This window comes from Struthio camelus, chromosome 3, assembly GCF_040807025.1.
Source record: "Struthio camelus isolate bStrCam1 chromosome 3, bStrCam1.hap1, whole genome shotgun sequence".
NCBI lineage: Eukaryota > Metazoa > Chordata > Aves > Struthioniformes > Struthionidae > Struthio > Struthio camelus.
In genome coordinates this window covers 18,155,787-18,163,793 of record NC_090944.1, presented here as the reverse complement: position 1 = coordinate 18,163,793, position 8,007 = coordinate 18,155,787, and positions in this window count along the sequence as shown.

Here is an 8,007-nt window from a genome sequence, read left to right as displayed (position 1 = left end):
GGCTGTCTCAAAATGGCAGTTGACAGTGTAATAACAGCAAAAAATAATGTACCGCAATTCCTACAGTGGAAAAAAGAGGCAGAGTGAGCAGGGAAGCGGCAAAAATACAGAGGAGTTGATTAGATAATACCAGCATAACTGCACAGACTGCACACAAGGTCAGGACCACAGAAACGAGGGCAGAGAGAGGAGACCTACTATACAAAGTAGGAGGAGTTGAGTTTTTAGCCACTGCGGTACAGTCAGGACTTAAAGGTCTTTTCAAAGGTTGGGTAGAGAAACCACATTGCTGTGTTTGGCTAAATCTGCCTGTATCTCTCCCTTCCAGATGTTACAATATGAACCTCACTCTGCTATCATTTTAGGAGATTTACTCTAATAGCTTTTCTGTGGTGGTATTCAGAAGACAGTGCAGATAAAATATACTGCTTCCATCACCCTTGCCAGTTCTGTCCCCTTTTGTTCTGGTAGTTGATGATCTGGATATGAATGAGCATTTGAGGAGATCTGATTCCCAATGCTTTGCTTGATAGTAAGGTAGAGTGAGTGAGGTGAAGTGAGGCAGAACCATTTACGCTGACTCCAGACCTGCTCCATTACGTCTAAGGGCTTGGATATGAGTAGAGTGCATGCTGCCGTTGGGGTACGTGTGCATGGGCAGAGTAGTCAGATGATTAAGCCTGAATCCTGACTGAGATGATCTGAAATCAGTCCTCAACTTGACTGCAAGCTTCTTCAGAGCTCACTGACGTTTTATTTAGATTTCACTTGTCTCTGTCCAGATGAAAAAATGTCAGGCCATTCAGTTGTTATTTACTGTAAAGTATTTGGAGAGAGGAAATTCATGAAATATGCTGTGAACTAGCAAGACCTGCTAAGCAACTATATTGCATCCCTCTCTGTTCAACAAGCTGGAAAGTCTTAATGTTTCCTGTCATCTTAAACTTCCTCTATGCTTTATAAATAATTTCTGGTGGCAAAATATTTTCTGGTGCCTTGGCCCTGTTCTCAGGAATGCATGCAGAAGCAAGTTCCCCAACAACATTAAACACTCAGATGACTGCCCTTTTGGTTCATTGCCAAGCGCAGTACAATTTCAAAGCTTCAAAAGCAAGTCCTACATATTGAAATGTAGCTATGCAGATTCTCATCTGGAAAACATGAAAATCACTTCACTGGAGGGAGGAATTGCAAAAAAGGGTGAAAACATTTTTCTGTGTTTCCATGCTGATTTGAATCAAGAAACTGAGCTAAGCTGCCATTTGCTCCTGTTTAGGGCAGCAAATCTGGAGAAGCAATGAAAAGGGAAGAGTGCAGAATAGCTTCTCTTCTGTTCTCAATGCTAAGGAAGGGTCACTGGATGCTCCCAGAGAGCAGCCAGGACCCAGTGCTGACGACAAGGAAGAAAGAAGGTCTCAGGTCCTTCCTCTTTCCGCTCTCTGCCGCTCAGGCAAATCCACAGGTGAGTAAAGCTGTTAACACCTGATGTAACCTGCCCAGATCAGCAGGACTCCAGGAGCTGTACTTTCCCTTAGCATTTGCTCCAGGCCATTGCACCACTGCTCATTCACTGTGGGCAAGGCTGGGATGCCACTGCAAGAGCCCAGGAGAAGATTTCTGAATCAACTGCAAACCAGTTTCACTGCAGCAATCTTAGTGCTATTTCATCAAGTTAATATGTAATTGTTTCTGTTGCTGGAGGGCTCCATCACCCCCTTCATTAAGATGCAAAATTTCCATTAATTAAAATTGCTCTGAACATTTGCACAATTTATGATCAAATCATGCAGTCCAGCAACCCCCATGCTGGGGAGTGGCAGCAAGAGAGCTTTGAAACTGCTGAAATAAATCCTTATCTCAAAATACTGGGGATGTTTCAGCTGATAAAGGAGATTCTTATTGGACTTTCAAAATTCATTGGTTCTCCCTATATTGGAATGCACATGAGGCAAAAGGGCCTGAAGCAGAGTTTTATTCTTACAGATAAATGTATCATCTAAAACTATTCACTTGCAAGAAAAAGGAAGGAAAATAAAAACACCCTAGCTTCTGCTCTAATACAGCAGTAAGCCAGTGATCTCATTTCTGCTCAACCCTCCTTTCCTAATCAGAGATTACATATTTCCCTAGATAGCTGATCTGTACTTATTGCACTAGGAACGTGGCTGCTGGGACCTCTCAGTAGCTGTTTTGATTGAAGTAAATCACATCTGGTCCTAACTTGCCAGTGATGGTAAAATTTCTCTTGTGATGTTTTGAGGTGAACAGAGGGCTGCTCCTCCATGGCCCCATAATAGGCCAACAAGACGAGTCCATGCCAGAGGGCTGTGGCTGTCCTTTTCCATGAGTAGAGCTGGAATCTTTCTATCTGCTTGCTCTTCTGCCAGCTTCAAAGAGATGGTGCCGACTGGGGAGTCAAGGCTCGCTGGCCTGCTGCCACCTCGATCTCTTTCTGCAGTGGAGTTGGTGCCAAGTAGCTGGGAAGATGGATCAGCTGGTGGTGGAAACCTCCGTGCAACCTGGTGACATGCTCAGGGAGGCATTTGCATCTTGATAACGATTAACGTGCACCTTGTAATGCTAGAGCCCACGCACTCTGTCTCAGATCAGGAGCGTGCGTGATCTCCCCCGTGGGAGAGGCCTGGAGTAAAGGATGAGGTTGTAGGAAGTTATCGCCCCCTCATCGTCCCATCTCATGGCCAAGGAGGTGGGCTGTACCACTGGCCTTCCCCCTGCAAAATCAAATGAATGGCGATTGAGAGAAGCAGCTCTTGGCAGTAGCCCCTGCCTCCGTGCAGGTCCGGGAAGAGCGGCAGCGTGACAAGTGTGCGGTTTTTGTGTACATGCAGACAGTGCCCGGGAAACTGAGGATGGAGGTCAGGCTGGCACAGTGCGTGTTGCCGCACTGTCTTTTTGCAAGCTGCCTGGCTTCATTTCCTTTCGTGTCTGTGGTCTGGGTCTTCTGGCTCTGTTTTTCCTCCCCTGGAAAGGATAATTGCATGTACCACGTTCCAGTAACGTCTGCCCAGTGTCTATTTCTGGTGCAGACATAAATCAACAGTAATTCTGCTGAGGTAAATTTTGTTAATCATTATAAGGCTGGCATAAATTAGGCCAGAATCAAGCCTCTTGAGGCATTGTTAATGGCTCCTGGAGAGACTATGTGTGTGTGTGTGTGTGTGCGTGTGTGTGTGCGAGCAAGAGGAAGGCAGGCAAGAATTCAAATTATAGTTATCATTTACATTGCAATACTACCTTAAAGACCTCTGCCCAAGGTGAGATCGAGTTCCTGTAGTGGCAGGCATTGTACAAGCCAGTAATAAAGTGGAAGTTCCTTCTCTAAAGAGCCCACCCTCTTGTTTGGTGACAAATGCAACAGGTGAATGAATTAAATATGTGGAAGTGTGGAAGAATGAGATAGTTATAGATGCATGCCTTTTCCCAGCTTCGCTCTGACCACAGAGTTACTGCCAAAATTGGGCATGACTTTCTGCAGTTTATGGCATTGCTAGATCTGCTCTGTTACTTACTTAGAGTGACCAAACGCATGTATTAATTTCTGCCAGGCAAATCTCTTTATGGCTCCCTGTAGATTGAATCACTTTCTGTCTCTCTGAAGATAAATTATATGCTGGAATTCAGTATCATCTGAGATGACATTACTAGGATAGTTTCCACATTCACACCCCCAGCAGTTAAAAGTGTTAAATAAGAGAAATGAAAGATGATTTGTCTTTCATCGGGTTGAATTATTCCAAGATTTCAGGGGGAAAAAAAAAATCCTGATAGCTTCAGAGTTATAAATAGCAATGCTGCATTTATAAATGGATAAATGTTACATTCCACTGGGTACTTGTAAGTAAAAGGATCAAGAGAATTTTAAACTTGTAAAATTTATGGTAGCCCCTTGGATGGATGTGATGTGTTAGTAGAGGCAAGGCACATACCATATATGAGGTCGACTAGCCATCGAAGATTTATTTCATCTCCCAGCATCGCTGTTCTGATGGCACCATATATTTATATGGACTTTAAGTTTATCATTATAAATTAAAGGTCTGCCTCCTCTCTTCTTACTGGAATCTAGTAGATGTTTTTCTTAAGGGCACCATGAGTAATCCATACTCCCATTTAAATCCTGGGTCTATTTTGAAGCAAAATCTAAAATACATATTCTCTTTTTCTTAGCAACGAACAGGATTTCTGAAACTAGAGAAGGGGATCAGGCAACAGCTGGCTGCCTAATTTCGATATGTGTTGTGGTAAAACCTTGCCTTCATATGTACATCTTCTGTAAAAATTTACATTTTCATGGTACTGTACAAACATCTCCCCATTCAAGCTGGCTGTAAAACAGCTCCCCAGCCCAAGACATTGCCAAGAATCCAGGGATGTTCCCATTCTATAGCATGAAAAACTTCAAAAAGCTGTAAAAAGGACAGAGCAAGAAAGAGAGGAAGCATCTGCCTTTGGGTGCCTCGGAGGTGAGGTCCCCATGGGAGCTGCAGGGCTGACCCATGCATCCCAGCTCCCTCACTGTCAGCACTGCTTGTGTCTTCCGTGCTGGTTTCACCCAGATACTATGCCCTGGGCATTGGAAAACTCTGCACGTGGGACTCCTGCTAAAACATGCATGTCCCCACCAACGTTTTCCTTTCAAGAAATATTTTTTTTTTTCTGAAAAACAACTTATTTCACTTAGAAATCCCCAGTTAACTCTACTCTGATTCCTCACAGACCTTGGTAACAGCTGAATATCCTTATCCTTCTTTTACAGAGCGGGGATGGGAACGACGGATGGCGCTTTTGCAAGCAGCACTGGAGGCCAGGTCAGGCTGATAGCCATCCCCTTGCCACCTCTCGCCCTGTCCCAGAAGACAGCCTTCCCACGGGGCGCACAGACACAATGGAGCACTCTTGCTGCCAGCACCTGGCAGCGGGATGGGAAAGCAATGGGAAAATACAGGAACAAGAAAAGGCTGGGTCCTAATGTACCAGGAGTTCTCATAGTCAGGGGTAACTTGGTGCAATGGGTGAGAGCTGGCCAGAAAGGAGACATTGCACAGCTTGGCGGGGCCATGAGCTCAGCACCCTTGCCCTGGACATGCAAGGTGATATAAAGCATGTAGTACCGTTTTGGCTACCTGTCACTTGCAGCAGGGGGGATGCAAGCTGTAATTTGCCCCTAATAGAGGAAAACATGTGGACGGTTTTCCTAGGAGCTTGCTGCCAGGGGCCTCGCAGCAGTGGGATGTCCAGGCGACAGCAGGCCCCGTGATCTCAGAAAGGGAGGGTCCCCTTTTACCCTCTGCAGAGGCTTTTTACATGTCAGTAGCAGGAAACATCAAATATGAACACACCCTTGGGTACTTGTGGTAACTAAAATAATATTACGTACTTCACGGAGATGGGACTTTTGTGGTTAACCAATGTGTAACCCACGTTATTAAGCAGTTCCTGCCCATAGTGAGGGCTACATTATATTTAACATCACTTTAGTTACCTAAACTCCACAGGATTGTCTTTTAAGGTGATGCTATCTTCTAGTGTAACCTGGTACTGTGTGAGCTTGTCACTTCTTCTGCCTTGCCAGGCTGCTTTTAGGTCACAGATATCCCAAGGGCAGAAAAACAGACTTTTAGGTATACCCACATTAGTGAATTTTAAAAGAGCCAGGACCTGCTCTTGGGCCTCAGGCAGTCGGCCTGTCCATTAATGTCCTCTCCTAGCCTCCCAGCCAGACTGGCCACTTCCAAACAGCCTGCTGGGAATAGGCTCTGACCCCTGCTAAATCCTGAAATGCTCCCAGGAATTGCTGGGGGAGTGCTCATGATACAGACCAAAACCATGCTGTGGCAGTGCTGACAGTTTAATTGCACATGTGATCAAGTCTCAAGGCCTGAACTTGCAAACTTGGACCTGCATGATTAATTTTCTAGTATGGATGTAACCTCCATGGGGAAAGAGAGGAAACAGGAAAAACTTCTCACTTCTTATTTACATAAACTGTAATGCTACTTACCCAAAATGCCACCTAATAATACATTAACTTGGCTGGAATCTATTTAGGTTTTGATTTCACAAGCGATAAGAGACTCTCAGCATCACTGATTTCTTGAAAGGGCATGTAAAACCAGCAGAAGGCCACAGGCATTGTTCTGGCAGCCCACATCTGTGCTTCATGAACAGACATGGTGTTTTGTGAGGGGCCATGTTGTCTGCTAACATTTCTCAGGGAACATGTCTCACGGTCAACACGGTGACTCAAAGCAGTAATCTTGCTTTTCATAGAAATGCTGCATATTTGGACAGGAGCGGTTCTGCTGGTAGATGAGGGATACTCAATAGGCACCAAGGCAGGCCCTAGATGTTTGGACATGCTCCTGTTTTGTGTCTATGTCTGTCAGTGTGGCCAAGGAGGCTTTATTTTAATTCCTTAACAGCTGGAGTGAGGATCCAAATAATAATCAAACTTCTACTTTAGAAAAGGACCATGAGACAGAGGTGTAACTTGTCTGCTGATTAGATTCACAGGTAGTTGTGCTAACTGCTCTAGGGTTATTTGCAATTTATCTTGCCAAAGTAAGAGAAAAGTAGATATTTGGAGACTGAAGTAGACCGACCGCATTAGACAGCAGTTAGGCACGCTAGCCTGACAGCTTATCACATGCAAATCTTCCTATCTGTCTGCACTGGGGATGCTCCCAATGCACCTGAACATGCAGTCAGATGCACATGTCTGTGTTTCTCTCTCCTACATTCATGAATCCCTTCAAACCGCAAAATTGGCACAGGTTCAGGTAAAGCATTTAATCTTGACATTGATGAGGAGGGAATAGGGTTTTGCATTGCAACAAAAGAGAATTTATTCCAGTTTTGACAGCATGTTTCAAGTAATTCAGCTCAGTTCTCATTTTTGATCCCAAATCTCTTTAAAGATTTTAAAAAAATTGATCATTTAAAATGGCATGTGATGATTTCTTCCTCGTGTTTCTGTCACAGTGGCTACATCTATACCAGCAAACCGAACACTGCCCCGGGGCCATTCACTTGCCCTGTGGCAACCAGACACATCTACAGCTAACTTGCCCCTTTATCTCTGGCCATTCAGTCTGTGGCTCATGCTAACTGCTGAACTGAGACCAAAAGTTGTTTGGTCTAGGCCAAAATTATGTCCTAGCAGCTCAACAGCATGTTGCTGTTTAGCTTTTTAGTAGAGATGGAGCCAGTAATGCCTGAAATGACAAACACGGTCCGAACACAGAGCAGGAGCAGCTCCACACGGGGCAGCTGGCCCGGGACAGCTTCTCGTCCCCCCAGTATTCACTTGGGAAACCCGCTCAGTCAGCCTTTGAAGTTATTGATGTAATTAAAGGGTCACCTCCCCTAAAAGTCTCTTCTGTGACCAATAGGAGAGATCTTATCCCAACTACAGCAATGTCAGTAAGGCTTTGAGGTCTCACCTCTTGGTGGGTCTGGATGTAAGAAATACATCTGCGATCATGCATGAAATGTATGGAAGAAGCAGGAGCTGAACCGAGGCTCACTCCAACCTTGTAGGAACAAAACTTATCTTTCTCTCACATTCCTGGTTTTATTTTTTTTGCTACAAAGGCCCAAAAATGGCTTCATTGCACAGAATAAAAATACACAGACAGTCACTCCTTGAAGTGATGTTTATGCTACAGGCTGACAGCATTTCACCCCTTGGAGCAATGTGCTAAGACCAAAATTACCCAACGAGCTGAAGGCCTAATTCTGCTTGTGGGTGAATGCCTTTGGCTCCTGTTGATTTATGGGAGCTGTGACTTCACAACCTCAACGCATGCTCCAAAGTGAGTACGGACAAGAAACCAGAAGTTACCCACAAAAAGGAAAACAAATGGAGACGGGTTCGGTCTGGTTACGTGCACTTTGTTACATGGCTTCATGCAGCCACAATCACAACGTGTGCAGGACTGCACGTCCGATCCCAGCCAGCACTGAGTGCGGAGGTTGCGTCCCCGA